Here is a 20,952-nt window from a genome sequence, read left to right as displayed (position 1 = left end):
TTTGTGTCAAGAACTGCAACGCTGCTGGGTTTTCACGCTCAACTGTTTCTCATGTGGATCAAGAATGGTCCACCACCCAATGGACATCCAGCCAACTTGATACAACTGTGGAAAGCTATGGAGTCAACATGGGCCAGCCTCCCTGTGGAACGCTTTCTACACCTTGTAGAGTCCATGCCCAACGAATTGAGGCTGTTCTGAGGGAAAAGGGGGGGGGGGGTGCAACTCAATATTAGGAAGGTGTACTTAATGTTTTGTACACTCAATACTCACACAAAGACCTACAGTACAGAGCAAGGGTGTGATCTATGGGACTATAAAGATGATATGTGAATGTAGAGCGAATGAATGTAGAGCAAATGGCTGTCTGAATGTCAGCCTGTACATCTTTCAGCTTTTGATCCCTATGTATTGTAGTGGGATAACACGGGAGTTTTTCTTAGATACTTTATTTCCATCCCCAAAGACAGAGGAATAAACAATGCATGTTCTTGAATAGATATTAATATGTTATCATGTCTTTAGATACTGTTACGAACAAAGAAGCTACAGGAAACTGCCAAAATTAAAGAAAAGTGATGGCATAGATTCTACCAGTGTCTGAACACACACACACACACACACACACACACACACACACACACACACACACACACACACACACACACACACACACACACACACACACACACACACACACACACACACACACACACACACACACACACACACACTCATCATCATCATCTGATATTCATGAGAAGATGGCTCTGCAGTGGATAGTAGCCATCTTACGGGCTATTATTATAAGCTGATCTTAACTTTTTTGGTACATTTACATTTACATTTAAGTCATTTAGCAGACGCTCTTATCCAGAGCGACTTACAAATTGGTGAATTCACCTTCTGACATCCAGTGGAACAGCCACTTTACAATAGTGCATCTAAATCATTAAGGGGGAGGGGGGTGAGAAGGATTACTTATCCTATCCTAGGTATTCCTTGAAGAGGTGGGGTTTCAGGTGTCTCCGGAAGGTGGTGATTGACTCCGCTGTCCTGGCGTCGTGAGGGAGTTTGTTCCACCATTGGGGGGCCAGAGCAGCGAACAGTTTTGACTGGGCTGAGCGGGAACTGTACTTCCTCAGTGGTAGGGAGGCGAGCAGGCCAGAGGTGGATGAACGCAGTGCCCTTGCTTGGGTGTAGGGCCTGATCAGAGCCTGGAGGTACTGCGGTGCCGTTCCCCTCACAGCTCCGTAGGCAAGCACCATGGTCTTGTAGCGGATGCGAGCTTCAACTGGAAGCCAGTGGAGAGAGCGGAGGAGCGGGGTGACGTGAGAGAACTTGGGAAGGTTGAACACCAGACGGGCTGCGGCGTTCTGGATGAGTTGTAGGGGTTTAATGGCACAGGCAGGGAGCCCAGCCAACAGCGAGTTGCAGTAATCCAGACGGGAGATGACAAGTGCCTGGATTAGGACCTGCGCCGCTTCCTGTGTGAGGCAGGGTCGTACTCTGCGGATGTTGTAGAGCATGAACCTACAGGAACGGGCCACCGCCATGATGTTGGTTGAGAACGACAGGGTGTTGTCCAGGATCACGCCAAGGTTCTTAGCGCTCTGGGAGGAGGACACAATGGAGTTGTCAACCGTGATGGCGAGATCATGGAACGGGCAGTCCTTCCCCGGGAGGAAGAGCAGCTCCGTCTTGCCGAGGTTCAGCTTGAGGTGGTGATCCGTCATCCACACTGATATGTCTGCCAGACATGCAGAGATGCGATTCGCCACCTGGTCATCAGAAGGGGGAAAGGAGAAGATTAATTGTGTGTCGTCTGCATAGCAATGATAGGAGAGACCATGTGAGGTTATGACAGAGCCAAGTGACTTGGTGTATAGCGAGAATAGGAGAGGGCCTAGAACAGAGCCCTGGGGGACACCAGTGGTGAGAGCGCGTGGCGAGGAGACAGATTCTCGCCACGCCACCTGGTAGGAGCGACCTGTCAGGTAGGATGCAATCCAAGCGTGGGCCGCGCCGGAGATGCCCAACTCGGAGAGGGTGGAGAGGAGGATCTGATGGTTCACAGTATCGAAGGCAGCCGATAGGTCTAGAAGGATGAGAGCAGAGGAGAGAGAGTTAGCTTTAGCAGTGCGGAGCGCTGGTACATAATATCTCCGGTGATTTTAATGCAAGGAAACGGAAATCTGTTTTCCTTAATTTTTACCAGCATGGCAATTGCGCAACTAGAGGGGACAAAACTCTAGATCACTTTTACTCAACACACAGAAATGACAAGGTTCTTCCTCACCCTCCCTTTTGCAAATCAGACCATAACTCTAAACTCCTGCTTTCGGGCTTACAATCAAAAACTCAAACAGGAAGTACCAGTGATGTGTTCAATACGGAAGTGGTCTGATGAAGCAGATACTAAGCTACAGGACTGTTTCGCTAGCACAAACTATAACATGTTCCGTGATTTGTCTGATAACATTGAGGAGTTTACCACATCAGCCACCGGATCCTTTAATAAGTGAATCGACAACGTTGTCCCTACAGTGACCGCACGTACATAACCCAACCAGAAGCCATGGATTACAGGCAACATCCGCACTGAGCTAAAAGTTAGAGCTTCCGCTGTCAAGGAGAGGGATGCTAATCCGGACGCTTATAAGAAATCCCGCTACGACCTCCGACGAGCTATCAAACAGGCAAAGCGTCAATACAGGACTAAGATTGAATCCTACTATGCCAGCTCTGATGCTCTAAGGCTGTGACAGGGCTGGCAAACTATCATGGATTATAAAGCGAAACCCAGCCACGAGCTGCCCAGCGACGCGAAGCCTACCAAACCAATGTTCACTTCGAGGCAAGCAACACTGAACCATGCATGAGAGCACTAGATGTTCCGGACAAGTGTATGATGTTGCTCTCATAGCCTCATGTGAACAAGACCTTTAAATAGGTTAACATCCGCAAGGCTGCGGGGCCAGACGGAATACCAGGATGTATACTCAGAGCATGCTCTGTCCAGCTGGCAAGTGTCTTCACTAACATATTCAACATATCCCTGACCCGGTCTGTAATACCAACTTGTTTCAAGCAGACCATCATAGTCCCCGTGCCCAAGAATACCAATGTAACTTGCCTAAATGGCTAGCGCCCAGTAGCACTCATATCTTTAGTTATGAAATGCTTTGAAAGGCTGGTCATGGCTCACATCAACACCATCATCCCAGACACCCTGGACCCACTCCAATTCACATACCATCACAACAGATCCACAGACGACACAATCTCTATTGCACTCCACACTATCCTCACCCACTTGGACAAAAGGATTACATATGTAAAAATGCTGTTCATTAACTACAGCTCAGCATTCAACACCATAGTCCCCTCCAAGCACATCACCAAGCTCAGGAACTTGGAACTGAACACCTCCCTCTGCAACTGGATCCTGGACTTCCTGATGGGCCGCCCGCAGGCGGTGAGGGTAGGCAACAACACATCTGCCACGCTGACCATCAACATAGCATCAAGTTCTTCTGTGTCTACATCACCAAGGAAGCAGCCCTTTTCAGCCTCATGAGTGGAATGTTATTCATATTTTTCATAATTTCATAATTCATTAACATAATTGTGTTTATGTTAAAGGAATTTCACAATTCCTGTATGTGTTCATTAACCAATTCAATTTAAATCACTTCTAAGAATTTGTAAGATCCTTATTTGCATAAAATGGACAGAGACCAGTCTACCAAAATTAGCCAATAGCATTTATTCTCGAGAGCGCTGCTCATAATACCATGTACATTAGTTTATATACCTCACATTTCGTCATAAATGTCTCTCCTCCTCTCAGATACAATGGCAATATAGTTCACAAGCCTTCCCATATTGTCTGCCACCTGTTAAACCATCTACTACTAGCCCAAGGTCTCTCCCCTCCCTGGGTAGAGACAGAATGTCCTGTAAGGAACACAGCATTCCAGCCAGTCTGACGATAGTACTTGTTCTAATTCCTGATGAAAACTACACACATTACATTCAGTATTATGATTATAATAAGATTCATACATACATACAGTAACATAGTAGTATTCTGTTAAGTTATAGTTCTGATTTAAATGTATACATCATTTAGTCATTATTCATAAAAATCCCATCCAGTGTTTCTATGTCAAACACTTTTGTTATATTTAAGTCTTCTATGATGTGTATAAAGTGTAATATTGGGTTGGGGTGAAAACTCTACACCTGACATGGTACATGTGTCTTCTTTTATTAGGACCATACCCATATGTGTGAGGTGTATACTTTAAAAAAAGAGCAAATGTGTTTAAGACTACCAAGAAACACTCTGTGTGACCCTGATTTAGCCCACTGCAGGAAAAGGTTAACACGGTCCACACCCACAGAGTTGTGAAGAGGGCATGACAGCACCTCTACTCCATCAGGAGGCTGAAAAGATTTGTCATGAGCACTCAGATCCTACACCATCGATAGCATCTTGACTGGCTGCATCACTGCTTGGTACAGCATCTGCATGGCACACGACCACAAGGCTCTCCAGAGGGTCATAAGTATGGCCCAGTTCGTTACTGGGGCCGAGATCCCTGCCATCCAGGACCTCCAGGTGGTGTCAGGAGAAAGACCATAAAATTGTCATAGACTCCAGACACCCAAGCCATATACTGTTCGCTCTGCTACCGTACGGCAACAGGACCCTGAACAGCTTCTTCCCCCAAGCCATAAGACTGCTGAACAAGAAAAAACTTTCTCGTACTGACACCCTAACACATACACTTTGTTTGCACTACCTCCCCTACACTGACGCTATGCACACAAACTAGACTCTACCTACGCATACTTACACTGAAACCCCAACACACACAAAACTACATACGCCCACATACACATTACACGTGCGTACATGCATACTGACACTACACACACACACACACACACACACACACACACACACACACACACACACACACACACACACACACACACACACTGCTGCTACTATCCATTTTCGATCCTCCTGCCTAGTCACTTTACCCCTACCTATATGTACAAAGCTACCTCAATTACCTCATACCCCTGCACATCAACTCGATACTGGTACTTTACTCATTATTCACTGTGCTTATATATAGATTTTTCATTATCTTTAACGCTGCATTGCTGAAAAATGACCCATAAGCAAGGATTTCACTGTTAGTCTACACCTATTGTTACCAAAGCATGTGACAAATAACATTTGATTTGATTTGAAATTTGATTGGATTCCCTTCAGCTGAGGATAGCAATGTGGTGTGTAATAACGCCATTAATGACAATACCCTCCGGAATGAGAACATGTAAATGGTCCCGAGGGACAGTGGCACACCGAGCATATCAAAGGAGAAATAACGTAATATTTGTGATTTAATGGGAACGCAGATGTTCCCATGTGTGCATCCAGAAGAGTATAACTGTAATCAAATGAATCCAAACTGGGTCTGCGTTCTCTCTGTGAGAGTTATAGGTATACGGCACATACAGTACTTTGATCAAATGCAAAACACAAGACAACACAGCCGGGCCTTTTCTTTTGTTGTGAGGCGACTTATATGTAGGTTAGTTGTCATGTCAATGTGATGTCACCATGGAGTAGGCATTTGTATAGAATTGCACAGCGATAACATGCCTGACTAATTACATAAAACAAAAGAGGAATGGTTGTCTGCACCCAAACCTTCTTTCCACTTTTACCCTGACATTAAACTATTAAACTTACATTAAACTATGACCATGAAAGGTGTAAGATAAACCAATTAAATCAATTATAATCATGCAACAGGCAAGCAACAACTGCACAAAAACACTTTTGTGACCAGTAGCTGGGTGTGGGTAAAATCACTGGGGAAGCCAAGCCCCTCACAAATGCCATATTACAACCTGTGTTGTAATAATTGCATTGTTTGCTATATAATCTGTTAGTTCATATGCCTTGCCACCATCATACATAGGCCTAAGGCCAAGACAATACGAAGACACAGTGGCAGAATAAATTCAACCACACCTTTGTTTCATCACAAAACCGGAGAGCAACATCTGTCCGGTGAAGTCCACAAAGAATATTGCATGTAACAAACAGTTACATGACTTACAGAATGGTCAAGCAAGGTAATGTTTCTGACATTTTCGGACTGCTAAACAATTATTGATTTAGAACCACAGAGAGTTAGCAAAGAAAACAGGAGCTGCCCCCACTATTCCAGCACCATTTCACCCTCAACAATTCAACATAAGCAAATCGCCTATGCTAGTCTAATACAGTGACAACTGAAAAATACCCCTCAAAAATGTGTCCAATCAACTTAAGCTACATATGATTTGGCTGCCCATGGTTCTGATTTCTATGTGTGTGTGTGTGTGTGTGTGTGTGTGTGTGTGTGTGTGCACGTGCATGCATTCATGCAAATAGAAAAAAACCTACTTGTAGAGAAACGCCAATGTCATTCTCCCTTTCATGTTGACGAAATGGTCTCTGACTCCGTCATACAGCACACGATTTTGTTTTTATTGTCCTAGGCTACCTGGCTAAAATGCTTGCTCACTAGCCAGACTTCCTTTCATGGGCAGCAATGAGCCAGCTAATTAACATTAGCCTACTACATCTAGTTACATATTGAACTTCCATCCTCTCAGCTCAGGGCACAATGTATGAATTAATGGTTTGATCAGAATCACCGTTAAAATCATTGGCCAGTACTGAGAATTAAGTAAAATCGCAAGTCCAAATCGCTATCTCCATCCATGGATAATTTAGGAAAGGGACAATTTTATCTAGCTAGCTAGCAACCGGAGAACAACGACACAACAAGATGCAACAATTACGTTTTGATGTGATGTGATTGTTGTGAAGCCAAATCCAAACTGGCTTCACTTCACATTTTCTTTTGGTGCGCCAGGACCATTCACAGTTGAGCTCATTCAGTTTAGCTCAACACTGATGGGCAATTTTTTTATACTTTTTATCAAGGGAGGCCACATACAGAGACAGAGGGGCACTGTTTCGCTTGCTCAGATGCTTTCTCTAGTGAGATACATCAGGATTTTGCAAATTGAAGGAAATTTATGAAACACAGAGAGACGAAAGATCAATTATTTTATGTCTTTTATTTTTTTACTAATTCATTTTTTGGGGAAAGCCTGGTTTCCCTTGGCATCCATGAATACACGCCACTGCTTGTGACATATAGTACCAGTCAAAAGTGGTACTCATTCAAGGGTTTTTCTTTATTTTAGCTGTTTTCTACATTGTAGAATAATAGTGAAGACATCAAAACTATGAAATAACACATTTGGAATCATGTAGTAACCAAAAAAGTGTTAAAGAAATCTAAATCTATTTTATATTATTCAAAGTAGTCACCCTATGCCTTGATGACAGCTTTGCACACTCTTGGAATTCTCTTAACCAGCTTCACCTGGAATACTTTTCCAACAGTCTTGAAGGAGTTTCCACATATGCTGAGCAATTGTTGGCTGCTTTTGCTTCACTCTGCGGTCAGCTCTAGGAAGTATTGGTGGTTCCAAACTTCTTCCATTTAAGAATGAGGGAGGCCACTGTGTTCTTGGGGACCTTCAATCTTGCAGAAATGTGTTGGTACCCTTCCCCAGACCTGTGCCACGACACAATCTGGTCTCGGAGCTCTACGTTCCTTCGACCTCATGGCTTGGTTTTTGCTCTGACATGCACTGTCAACTGTGGGACCTTATATAGACAGGTGTGTGCCTTTCCAAATCATATCCAATGTATTGAATTTACCACAGGTGGACTCCAATCACATTGTAGAAACGTCTCAAGGATGATCAATGGGAACAGTATGCACCTGAGCTCAATTTCAAGTCTCATAGCAAAGGGTTTGAATACTTATGTAAATAAGGTATTTCTGTTTTTTATTTTTTATAAATCTTTGTCATTACGGGGTATTGTGTGTAGATTGATGAGGAAAAATTATAATTTCATCCATTTTAGAATAAGACTGTAACGTAACAAAATGTGGAAGAGGGTCTGAATACTTTCTGAATGTACTGTGTTAATCACACTGTAGGGAAACTCAATTGAATAAATCATGGAATGGACCATATTCACAGTTAATATTTTGAATTCTATATACATCTCTCGCTGGCAAAGTTATTTTTTCACGCTAATCAACACTTTTGGAGAGAGATTTTGTAGAGTAAATCAACTTGGTTTTAGGTTTGGCAACTTGGCTGTCAAAACCCTGCTACCCTGGATTCCCAATTAATATGACCCAGGTGCAAATAACATCCATTTACTTAATCATTTCATGTTTGAATTCATAGCATTCTAATTCTATGAAGCCTGCATCATCTGTGTTCATAGGGTCTTATAAGAATAACAATCTAGCAGGATTGTACTCCAGATTGCGTTTTAATCGATAACCGTGCCGATGTCTAATTGATGTCTGTCCTCTTGCAGAGTTGATGAGATATATGTAAATTAGAATTCCCCCTGCTATATTCCAGTAGTAACAAAGATAACAGCCCAGTCCACACTTTGTCCACTGTTCATTCATCTCAAAGCTTCGGTCTAAATTCTCGACCCACCATTCGCCATTTGGGAACCACTGGTCAGCTATGTTTAGACAAAAGTATATACACAGTTGAAGTCGAAAGTTTACATACACTTAGGTTGGAGTCATTAAAACTCGTTTTTCAACCACTCCACAAATGTCTTGTTAACAAACTATAGTTTTGGCAAGTTGGTTAGGACATATACTTTGGGCATGACACAAGTACTTTTTCCAAAAATTGTTTACAGACAGATTATTTCACTGTATCACAATTCCAGTGGGTCAGAAGTTTACATACACTAAGTGCCTTTAAACAGCTCGGCTTTAGAAGCTTCTGATAGGCTAATTGACATCATTTGGGTCAATTGGAGGTGTACCTGTGGATGTATTTCAAGGCCTATCATCAAAATCAGTGCCTCTTTGCTTGACATCATGGGAAAATCAAAAGAAATAAGCAAAGACCTCAGAAAAAATATTGTAGAACTCCACAAGCCTGGTTCATTCTCGGGAGCAATTTCCAAACGCCTGAAGGTACCACGTTCATCTGTACAAACAATAGTACGCAAGTATAAACACCATGGAACCAAGCAGCCATCATAGCGCTCAGAAAGGAGACGCGTTCTGGCTCCTAGAGATGAATGTACTTCGGTGCGAAAAGTGTAAATCAATCCCAGAACAACAGCAAAGGACCTTGTGAAGATGCTGGAGGAAACAGGTACAAAAGTATCTATATCCATAGTAAAATGAGTCCTATATCAACATAACCTGAAAGGGCACTCAGCAAGGAAGAAGCCCCTGCTCCGAACCGCCATACAAAAGCCAGACTATAGTTTGCAACTGCACATGGGGACAAAGATCGTACTTTTTGGAGAAATGTCCTCTGGTCTGATGAAACAAAAATAGAACTGTTTGGCCATAATGACCATCGTTATGTTTGGAGGAAAAAGGAGGGGGCTTGCAGGCCAAAGAACACCATCCCAACTGTGAAGCACGGGGCTGGCAGCATCATGTTGTGGGGGTGCTTTGCTGCAGGAGGGACTGGTGCGCGCTGGATGGCATCATGAGGGAAGAAAATTATGTGGATATATTGAAGCATCATCTCAAGACATCAGTCAGGAAGTTAAAGATTGGTCGCAAATGGGTCTTCCAAATGGACAACGACCCCAAGCAAACTTCTAAAGTTGTGGCAAAATGGCTTAAGGACAACAAAGTCAAGGTATTGGAGTGGCCATCACAAAGCCCTGACTTCAATCCCGTAGACAATTTGTGAGCAGAACTGAAAAAAGTTATGCGTGCAAGGAGGCCTACACACCTGAGTCAGTTACACCAGCTCTGTCAGGAGGAACTGGCCAAAATTCACCCAACTTATTGTGGGAAGCTTGTGGAAGGCTACCCAAAACGTTTGACCCAAGTTAAACAATTTAAAGGCAATGCTACCAAATACTAATTGAGTGTATGTAAACCTCTGACCCACTGGGAATGTGATGAAGGAAATAATTGCTAACATAAATCATTCTCTCTACTATTATTCCGACATTTCACATTCTTAAAATAAAGTGGTGATCCTAACTGACCCAAGACATGGAATTTTTACGAGGATTAAATGTCAGGAATTTTGAAAAACTGAGTTTAAATGTATTTGGCTAAGGCGTATCTAAACTTCTGACTTCAACTGTAGCACAAGCTCAAAGTCCTCGTGTACAATATGAATATGTTTTTCATGTTGCGATGAAGGAGAAATTGACTTCTTGTAGAACATCATAAAAGCAGGGGGACCAACTCAATGACTACACATTCCTTGCCATGCAAATAATTTCTCTAAAAACCTTTCTGTTCTTATTGATCAAAGGTCCAGCCAGTGATGAAAGAATGTCCATTGAAGTCAATTGATCTCACTGAGGGAATAGACTTGCACACTGGGGCTGTTTGAGAAGTCACTGGCAGCGGCAACATACTTAATGCAGACAGCACTAATTTCAAATAATTGCAAATAAACAGCTTTTTTTTTTTTTACTTCAATGAGTCTTTGCTGGGTTGTTAGAAGTCTGAAACCATGCAAGCCAAGTGTGAGAGAACTGAAGCTGTACATCTTCAGTGAAATAGGTTTTTAATGAACTTGTCTACTACCTATTTTAAGGCATCAACTGGTTTCTCCCACTATCTGTGTTTTAGCATGTGTCATCATCATAAATCATTTAATGCCACCAGGACAGTATGCTTTATCTAAGAAACATAGTAGCACCAAGAACATCAGGCTGATCATTTTATCCAATATTAATGTGTAAAATAAACCTGCAGTAATCACAGCTTTGGATCTTCAGTACTGAGATAACACTGAATTAACGAGAAATGTTATTCCACCACTAAGTCCATCTTGCCTGTTGTCTGTTGAACCATAAGAAATACATTATCTTCAAAGGAACTTATTCTTCTTCAGGTACAATTGAAAGTGAGAGGAGATACTCTCACCTTAAATTAAATCCCACCCACCCGTGTGTGTGTGTGTGTGTGTGTGTGTGTGTGTGTGTGTGTGTGTGTGTGTGTGTGTGTGTGTGTGTGTGTGTGTGTGTGTGTGTGTGTGTGTGTGTGTGTGTGTGTGTGTGTGATCACTCAATGTCATGAAATCCCTGTATGAAAGGTGTAAAAACCTGAGTAAAAATTCATCATCCCTTTGACTTCTGTTTCAACTTTCTAACTTGACATATTGTATCAAAGAAGTGCAGCTGGAATAATAAAAAGACTGAGGTTTGACATCACAGCCCAAGTTTGAAAAAAACCATGTGCGAGCAAGTAAAAAATATTACTTTTACTCACCCTATTTGCATACTTGTTGAACACCAATTCCATCCTCCTCTCTTTCATGTTGGCAAAACGGTCTATGGATCTGATATAATGTATGCTATGATCACTCAAATGATGTCAATTAGCCTATCAGAAGCTTCTAAAGCCATGACATCATTTTCTGGAATTTTACGAGATGTTTAAAGGCACAGTCAACTTAGTGTATGTAAACTTCTGACCCACTGGAATTGTGATAGAGTGAATGATGAGTGAAATAATCTGTCTGTAAACAATTGTTGGAAAAATTACTTGTGTCATGCACAAAGTAGATGTCCTAACCGACTTGCTAAAACTATAGTTTGTTAACAAGACATTTGTGGAGTGGTTGAAAAACGAGTTTTAATGACTCCAACCTAAGTGTATGTAAACTTCCGACTTTAACTGCATTGTGCCACTGGCCTGAGACGATTGAAGTTCAATATGTAGCCTGTATTCTAGTAGGCTAGTTGGAGGTGTACCTGTGGATGTATTTCAAGGCCTCCCTTCAAACTCAGTGCCTCTTTGCTTGACATCATGGGAAAATCAAAAGAAATCCGCCAAGACCTCAGAAAAAAATTGTAGACCTCCATAAGTCTGGAGTAATTTCCAATTGCCTGAAGGTACCACGTTCATCTATACAAACAATAGTACGTAAGTATAAACACCATGGGACCATGCAGCCGTCATAACGCTCAGGAAGGAGACGCGTTCTGTCTCCTAGAGATGAACATACTTTGGTGCGAAAAGTGCAAATCAACCCCAGAACAACAGCAAAGGACCTTGTGAAGATGCTGTAGGAAACAGGTACAAAAGTATCTATATCCACAGTAAAACGAGTCCTATATTGACATAATCTGAAAGACCGGAAGAAGCCACTGCTTCAAAACCGCCATAAAAAAGCCAGACTATGGTTTGCAACTGCACATGCAACTGCACAAGATCGTACTTTTTGGAGAAATGTCCTCTGGTCTGATGAAACAAAAATAGAACTGTTTGGCCATAATGAACATTGTTATGTTTGGAGGAAAAAGGGGAAGCCATGCAAGCCAAAAAACACCATCCCAACCATGAAGCATGGAGGTGGCAGCATCATGTTGTGGGGGTGCTTTGCTGCAGGAGGGACTGGTGTGCTTGACAAAATGGATGGCATCATGAGGGAAGAAAATTATGTGGATATATTGAAGCAACATCTCAAGACATCAGTCAGGAAGTTAAAGCTTGGTTGCAAATGGGTCTTCCAAATGGACAATGACCCCAAGCATACTTCCAAAGTTGTGGCAACACAGTCAAGGTATTGGAGTGGCCATCACAAAGCCCTGACCTCAATCCAATAGACAATTTGTGGGCAGAACTGAAAAAGTGTGTGCGAGCAAAGAGGCCTACAAACCTGACTCAGTTACACCAGCTCTGTAAGGAGGAATGGGCCAAAATTCACCCAACTTATTGTGGGAAGCTTGTGGAAGGCTACCCAAAACGTTTGACCCAAGTTAAACAATTTAAAGGCCATGCTACCAAATACTAATTGAGTGTATGTGAACTTCTGACCCACTGGGAATGTGACGAAAGAAATAAAAGCTGAAATAAATCATTCTACTAGGATTAAATGTCAGGAATTGTGAAAACTGAGGTGTATGTAAACTTCCGAATTCAACTGTATAAACATTTATGGTTAGACCAAAATTGCTCCTTATAATCATTGAACTGTACAGAAAATTAAATCAAAACCACGTCCAAATCCCCATCTTCAGTCATGGTTTAGGAAAGGGCTGATTTAGCAAGCTAGCTACGGCAGGACATCAACACAAGCAGACCAGAAACAGACACGTTTTTCTGACAATGATGTGTTGCTTTGGATTTGATTTGATTCAAATCCAAACTGGCCTCCCTTGGGGGGCATTTTGCTGCGCCAGGAAAACCCGTTGTTGAGCTCAGCTAAACGTTGATTCTTTAATGCTAATTCTTTAATATTTTATTTTATCAAGGGAAGCCAAAAGCTTGCTTGTGTCAATCAATCAAATGCTATGGTGCAACATGTCATACTCTTTTGGTCCAGACAGCATCAGATACATGGGCTACACATACGGAGACAGAAGGGCTCTGTTTCCCTCACTCTGTTCATTTTTCTAGTGAGATTTCAGCTTGCGAATTGAAGGAAAATTATGAAAATACAGACAGATGAAAGATAAATCATTGAATAACTTTTATTTTTGTTTTAGTCAAATATTTTGGGAAGCCACTGTGTCCCCCAGCACCGGAGCTCTGCAAGGATGCATGCTCTCACCCTACTCTACTCACTCTCACACTATTGACCGCAACTCCAAAAACACATCTGTCAAACTACTCAAGTTAAATTTCTGAGAGCGTGTAGATGTGTAAAGGAGATTCCGATTCGGATTTGCCTCGCCTTGTGATTGTGTAGGTATTCAAACAACATACAAGGAAACTCCATATGTCAGACTTCCTCAACAGTCGAGCCTCTTTGTAATACTCACCTACTAAACTTTTTCTCTCGCCATTGTTTTCTGAGTTGTCGCTTGTACCCTTGGTTACAAGATGAGATGCTAGCTCCAGCTGTAGCCTCAGCAGGCCACACCGTAAAGATCTATGTCTGCTCCTGTGTCCATCTCATTTATTGTTCCATAGAACCCACTAGAATCCATAGTGCTAAAATCTTGATCTATTTTTATGCTTAAACTGTGTATGCGAGAATGTTGATCCATCTTTGATTCAGTGGAACAAAACACATTCCAGAAAGATTAGAGTAGTTTTGAGAGGATCCTGACATTTAGAATACTCAAACTGAGGGATGGAATTCCATCAACATCTATAGAAAATCTTTTGTGCCATGATTTGAATGAAGAGAATGGACAGAATAAACACACTCACTGGTAATGATCGGATTTTTTTCTTTTTTCTTTGATGTTTTACTGTAGTTTAAATAAATCAAGATTAGCGCAGGGATGAATCAATCTGCGAATCAATCTTTCCAAAAGGTCATCCTGATTTCTCTTCAAGGCTGATGATTTATTGTTTTATTAATTTCGTCTGTGGAGACTTCCCTCCTAAATCAAAAGCAGGATATGAGGTCTACTGGGTCCAGCCACGCTACTTCATCTGCTTCTAGCTTTAATCCTCCATGTGTAATAACTCCTCCAGCACATCAACACCACATTATTACATTGCAATCTGGAGTCTCCATCTAACGCTGCAGTTTTATCATTACGAAGCCTGCTGCCTCCACACACAACACTGATCGATGAAGGAGTAGAGGACAACCTGAAACTAATACAATCTCCTCTCTCTTACTATGGCAAATTACGAAATGCAATGCTGAAATAAGCTTTCACATTCTTTTTTTGTTTACTTGTAAATGTAGTGTTATTTTTCACACTGCGGAGCAGAAGCTGGTTCTAATTCATTTACAAACTGTCCTGGAAAAATAATAATCTGTCATTTTCATAACAGAGTGTTATGATTTAGATAAATCATCCTTTATTTAATGCTTTTGAAGATTTAGGGCAATTTATACGGTTGTGTGTGTGTGTGTGTGTGTGTGTGTGTGTGTGTGTGTGTGTGTGTGTGTGTGTGTGTGTGTGTGTGTGTGTGTGTGTGTGTGTGTGTGTGTGTGTGTGTGTGTGTGTGTGTGTGTGTGTGTGTGTGTGTGTGTGTAAAAAAAATGGATTAAGCTGGAATACTGCCACTAATTATGTGCAGGGAGAAAATCCATGTGTTTATTAGCTTGTTGGAGTGAGATGGTATAAAATTTGTCTGGAGTAACAGAGTAATCCTCCATCCATCTCAGTGACTCCACTGGTGGTGGTGGCATTGCATCATTCATTACAGTGTAATCCGGTAATTACTGACGGTACTGTAGTTATGATGAGATTAAACATGGGGACAGTGTGGGGGGGGGGGGGGAATGGAGGGATGGATAGTGGGGCCCTATTGGGTGTCATCACAGTCACAACAGTCCCGTGTGGTTTGTTTAGTTATTGTAGATGAATCTGTACTGATGATGAAAACTTTGAGCCCTCTCTAGGCAGGAAGACTGATCCAACCTGACTGTGTCCTGCTGTGTCCAGTGACGTGAGGTTAGGCTCCTTCTGAAATGTCTCTCTATGTGGGCTCTGATCAAAAGTAGTCCACTATATGATATGTCATTTTAGACCATCCCTACGTAGGCCTCCTGTACTGTGTTGCTTGAATTAGAACAGTAACAGAGCTAGAGAGAGAAAGTTAAGAGACTTAAAATAGTTTTAAACACATATCTTATGTACTTCATTCACTTACCCTGTAATCTTTTTAAGGTGAAAGGATTATGATGATGATGAGTGAGTGAGTTTTATGATTTGGGAGTAGAGTAAATGGGTGCAGCATTGTGGATCATAGTTTTGAGGGGTTTATCCATGCTGAGATTTGATTGGCTATGGAGCCAAGCCCACATCCTGGTCTGTGTGTTATCCCAGTCTGTGGGCTTGTCAGCAGGCTGTGAAGCGAAACGTGATCGAGGTTTGCAGACAGATGTGACCGTTAGAGATGTGATGAGGAGTCATGTATTTTTTATCAGACCTCTCGCTGAAAAGGTCATGTTTGAGTCAACAGCAGGGCTCATGATTATGTGAGCTTTTAACATAATAAAAGGACAAACGGATGTTAATATTGAATGTCAAACAGTTGGCTAAATGGCCAATAGGCTAAATGGACTAAATGGCCAAAAGTCAAACATCTCATTCCAAAATCATGGGCATTAATATGGAGTTGGTCCCCCCTTTGCTGCAATAACAGCCTCCACTCTTCTGGGAAGGCTTTCTACTAGATGTTAGAACATAGCTGAGGAGACTTGCTTCCATTCAGCCACAAGACCATTAGTGAGGTCGGGTAATGATTTTGGGGGATTAGGCCTGGCTCGCAGTTGGCGTTCCAATTCACCCCAAAGGTGTTCGATGGAGTTGAGGTCAGGGTTCTGTGCAGGCCAGTCAAGTTCTTCCACACTGGGGCATCCCAAGGGGCGCAGCGGTCTAAGGCACTGCATCGCAGTGCTATAGGCGTCACAACAGACCCAGGTTCAATCCCAGGCTGTGTTGCAGCTGGACAGGCAACCGGGAGACCCATGAGCGGCACACAATTGGCCCAGCATCGTCCGGGTTAGGGAGGGGCTTGGATGGCCGGGATGTCCTTGTCCCATCGCGCTCTAGCGACTCCTTGTGGGAGGCCGGGTGCATGCACGCTACTTTGGTCGCCAGTTGTATGGTGTTTCCTCTGTTTCCTGCGGCTGGCTTCTGGGATAAGCGAGCAGTGTGAAAAGAAGCAGTGCGGCTTGGCAGGGTCGTGTTTCGGAGGAAGCATGGCTCCTGACCTTCACCTCTCCTGAGTCCGTACGGGAGTAGCAGCGATGGGAAAAGACTGTAACTACCAAATGGATATGACAAAATTGGGGAGAAAAAGGGATAAAAAAATGTAAAAAATATTCTCGACAAATCATTTCTGTATGGACCTCGCTTTGTGCACAGGGGCATTGTCATGCTGAAACAGGAAGGGCCTTCCCCAAACTGTTGCCACAAAGTTGGAAGCACAGAATCGTCTAGAATGTCATTGTATGCTGTAGTGTTAAGATTTCCCTTCACTGGAACTAAGGGGCCTAGCCCGAACCATGAAAAACAGCCCAAGACCATTATTCCTCCTCCACCGAACTTTACAGTTGCCTCTATGCATTGGGGCAGGTAGAGTTCTCCTGGCATTGTGCCACTCCAGCCGACGCTTGACATTAAGCATGGGGATCTTAGGCTTGTGTGGCTGCTCGGCCATGGAAATCCATTTAATGAAGCTCCCGACAAACAGTTATTGTGATGACGTTGCTTCCAGAGGCAGTTTAGAACTCGGTGGTGAGTGTTGCAACCAAGGACAGACAATTTTTACACGCTACATTCTTCAGCTTTCGGCGGTTCCGCTCTGTGAACTTGTGCGGCCTACCACTTAGTGGCTGAGCCGTTGTTGTTCCTAGTAGTTTACACTTCACAATAATAGCACTTACAGTGGACCGGGGCAGCTCTTGCAGGGCAGAAATTTGACTAGCTGACTTGTTGGAAAGGTGGCATCCTATGACAGTGCCATGTTGAAAGTCACTGAGCTCTTCAGTAAGGACATTGTACTGTCATGCTTGTCTATGGAGATTGCATGGCTGTGTTCTCAATTTTATACTGCTGTCAGCAACGGATGTGGCTGAAATAGTAATAGTAACTAATTTGGAGGGGTGTCCACATACAAAGTATGTTCCAACATCTAGTAGAACACCTTCCCAGAAGAGGTGAGGCTGTTAGAGCAGCAAAGGGGGGACCAACTCCATATTAATGCCCATGTTTTGGAATGAGATGTTCGACGAGCAGGTGTCCACATACATTTGGCCATGTAGTGTCTGTTCACACTGCATGGCTGTTCGAGCAATTCGTTAGGAACATTTCTGAACAGCCCAGTTAGGTCATCTTACATCAAGACAGAACGCATTACGAATGTTGAAGAACCAACCAAGAAATGTGGGGTAGGAAAAACCAGCATCACAAAACACATTTTTTTCAGGAACATCAGCACAACCAGAGATGTCCCTTTTCCTAATGCACTCTTATTGTACATCATGTAAAACCATGAGCTTTTTCTGAAGAAACTGTTGCAATTAAGCACTTGCCTCTGTTATCCTAAACCTCTGGTGTAGTGTGGCTATCAGAATAGCCCATATACTTCATTATCATTAAACTGGTTTTCTCTATCCTCAGGCTACTGGATAAGCCCATTAGCAACGAGGGAAGCAGAGTAGGAATAATTTAACTTACTTTCACACAAAGTTTGAGCTCAGAAATACCGTATATATTTTCATTTGTGTGGGTCTCTGTCAGAGAATACTGTATAGTTAGGGTCAGAGTGGTTCCTGGCTAGCTGACATGATAAGAATAGACTCTGAGCCCTAGTGATAGCAACTATTCATTTTATTACTGTCATTTCATTACTAGGGCACAGAATTCTTCCGAATCAGTTTGCCAAGAAAAATGACTGGCCCTACATTTAGAAGGCTATACCTGCCTGTGCTTTCCCCTCCTTCATACTTATTTTGTATTCTCTCCACTAAGAGGTGTTGAATGTCTGGCTTACGTGTGAGCACTGGAATCTCTGTTCTCACAGTAAATCTGTAAGTCCAGGTCTCAGGGACGTCACTTCCTGTTGTGATATACAGTGCCTTGTGAAAGTATTCGGCCCCCTTGAACTTTGCGACCTTTTGCCACATTTCAGGCTTCAAACATAAAGATATAAAACTGTATTTTCTTGTGTAGAATCAACAACAAGTGGGACACAATCATGAAGTGGAACGACATTTATTGGATATTTCAAACTTTTTTAACAAATCAAAAACTGAAAAATTGGGCGTGCAAATTTATTCAGCCCCTTTACTTTCAGTGCAGCAAATTCTCTCCAGAAGTTCAGTGAGGATCTCTGAATGATCCAATGTTGACCTAAATGACTAATGATGATAAATACAATCCACCTGTGTGTAATCACGTCTCCGTATAAATGCACCTGCACTGTGATAGTCTCAGAGGTCCGTTAAAAGCGCAGAGAGCATCATGAAGAACAAGGAACACACCAGGCAGGTCCGAGATACTGTTGTGAAGAAGTTTAAAGCCGGATTTGGATACAAAAAGATTTCCCATGCTGTAAACATCCCAAGGAGCACTGTGCAAGCGATAATATTGAAATGGAAGGAGTATCAGACCACTGCAAATCTACCAAGACCTGGCCGTCCCTCTAAACTTTCAGCTCATACAAGGAGAAGACTGATCAGAGATGCAGCCAAGAGGCCCATGATCACTCTGGATGAACTGCAGAGATCTACAGCTGAGGTGGGAGACTCTGTCCATAGGATAACAATCAGTCGTATATTGCACAAATCTGGCCTTTATGGAAGTGGCAAGAAGAAAGCCATTTCTTAAAGATATCCATAAAAAGTGTCGTTTAAAGTTTGCCACAAGCCACCTGGGAGACACACCAAACATGTGGAAGAAGGTGCTCTGGTCAGATGAAACCAAAATGGAACTTTTTGGCAACAATGCAAAACGTTATGTTTGGCGTAAAAGCAACACAGCTCATCTCCCTGAACACACCATCCCCACTGTCAAACATGGTGGTGGCAGCATCATGGTTTGGGCCTGCTTTTCTTCAGCAGGGACAGGGAAGATGGTTAAAATTGATGGGAAGATGGATGGAGCCAAATACAGGACCATTCTGGAAGAAAACCTGATGGAGTCTGCAAAAGACCTGAGACTGGGACGGAGATTTGTCTTCCAACAAGACAATGATCCAAAACATAAAGCAACATCCACAATGGAATGGTTAAAAAATAAACATATCCAGGTGTTAGAATGGCCAAGTCAAAGTCCAGACCTGAATCCAATCGAGAATCTGTGGAAAGAACTGAAAACTGCTGTTCACAAATGCTCTCCATCCAACCTCACTGAGCTCGAGCTGTTATCAAGGAGGAATGGGAAAAAATTTCAGTCTCTCGATGTGCAAAACTGATAGTGACATACCCCAAGCGACTTACAGCTGTAATCGCAGCAAAAGGTAGCGCTACAAAGTATTAACTTAAGGGGGCTGAATAATTTTGCACACCCAATTTTTCAGTTTTTGATTTGTTAAAAAAGTTTGAAATATCCAATAAATGTCGTTCCACTTCATGATTGTGTCCCACTTGTTGTTGATTCTTCACAAAAAAATACAGTTTTATATCTTTATGTTTGAAGCCTGAAATGTGGCAAAAGGTCGCAAAGTTCAAGGGGGCCAAATACTTTCGCAAGGCACTGTATGTTTATATCCCATTTGATTATTAGGTTTACCAATGCAATTGTTGGGAGCATAGTGTGTGCAACTTTCTTTATTTCTATAACACATTTTAGTTCCATAACTTTGCAAGAGTTAAGAATAGAAGTCATACTAACTTTTTTATTTTAATCTGCACCTGGGAAGTGTGTTGTTCTTCTCTACTTCACAACGGTAATTGGATGTTAAATATGCAGCAGCGGAAGCAGACTCATACACACGTATGTGATAGTAATATACCTGCGGTATATTAATTTGCGGGCAATAAAGATAAAAAACCAAGGTGTTATTTTAGATTCTGAACTCAATTTTAAATCACACATTAGTAATGTGACCCAAATAGCTTTTTACAACCTGAGGAACAATGACAAGGTGTGGCTGTTTCCCTCTCAGGCTGATACAGAGAGACTCATCCATTCTTTCATTACAAGCAGGCTTGACTAACGTAATGCTCTTCTGTCTGGTCATACAGAATGCAAAACATACAGAATGCAAATCATACAGAATGCTGCAGCACGGGTACTGACCAAGACCAGATGGAGAGCACACGTTACACCAGTTTTAAGGTCTCTGCATTGGCTGCCTGAGTTTTAGAATTCATTTTAAGATTATTTAACACTGCTGCTGCTCGCTGTTTATCGTCTATGCATAGTCACTTTTATCACGTTTCAGGTATGACCCAGAT

The sequence above is a fragment of the Oncorhynchus masou genome, chromosome 31, assembly GCF_036934945.1.
Source record: "Oncorhynchus masou masou isolate Uvic2021 chromosome 31, UVic_Omas_1.1, whole genome shotgun sequence".
Lineage (NCBI taxonomy): Eukaryota > Metazoa > Chordata > Actinopteri > Salmoniformes > Salmonidae > Oncorhynchus > Oncorhynchus masou.
The sequence above is the reverse complement of the archived record's forward strand: the minus strand, read 5'-3'. Positions refer to the sequence as shown.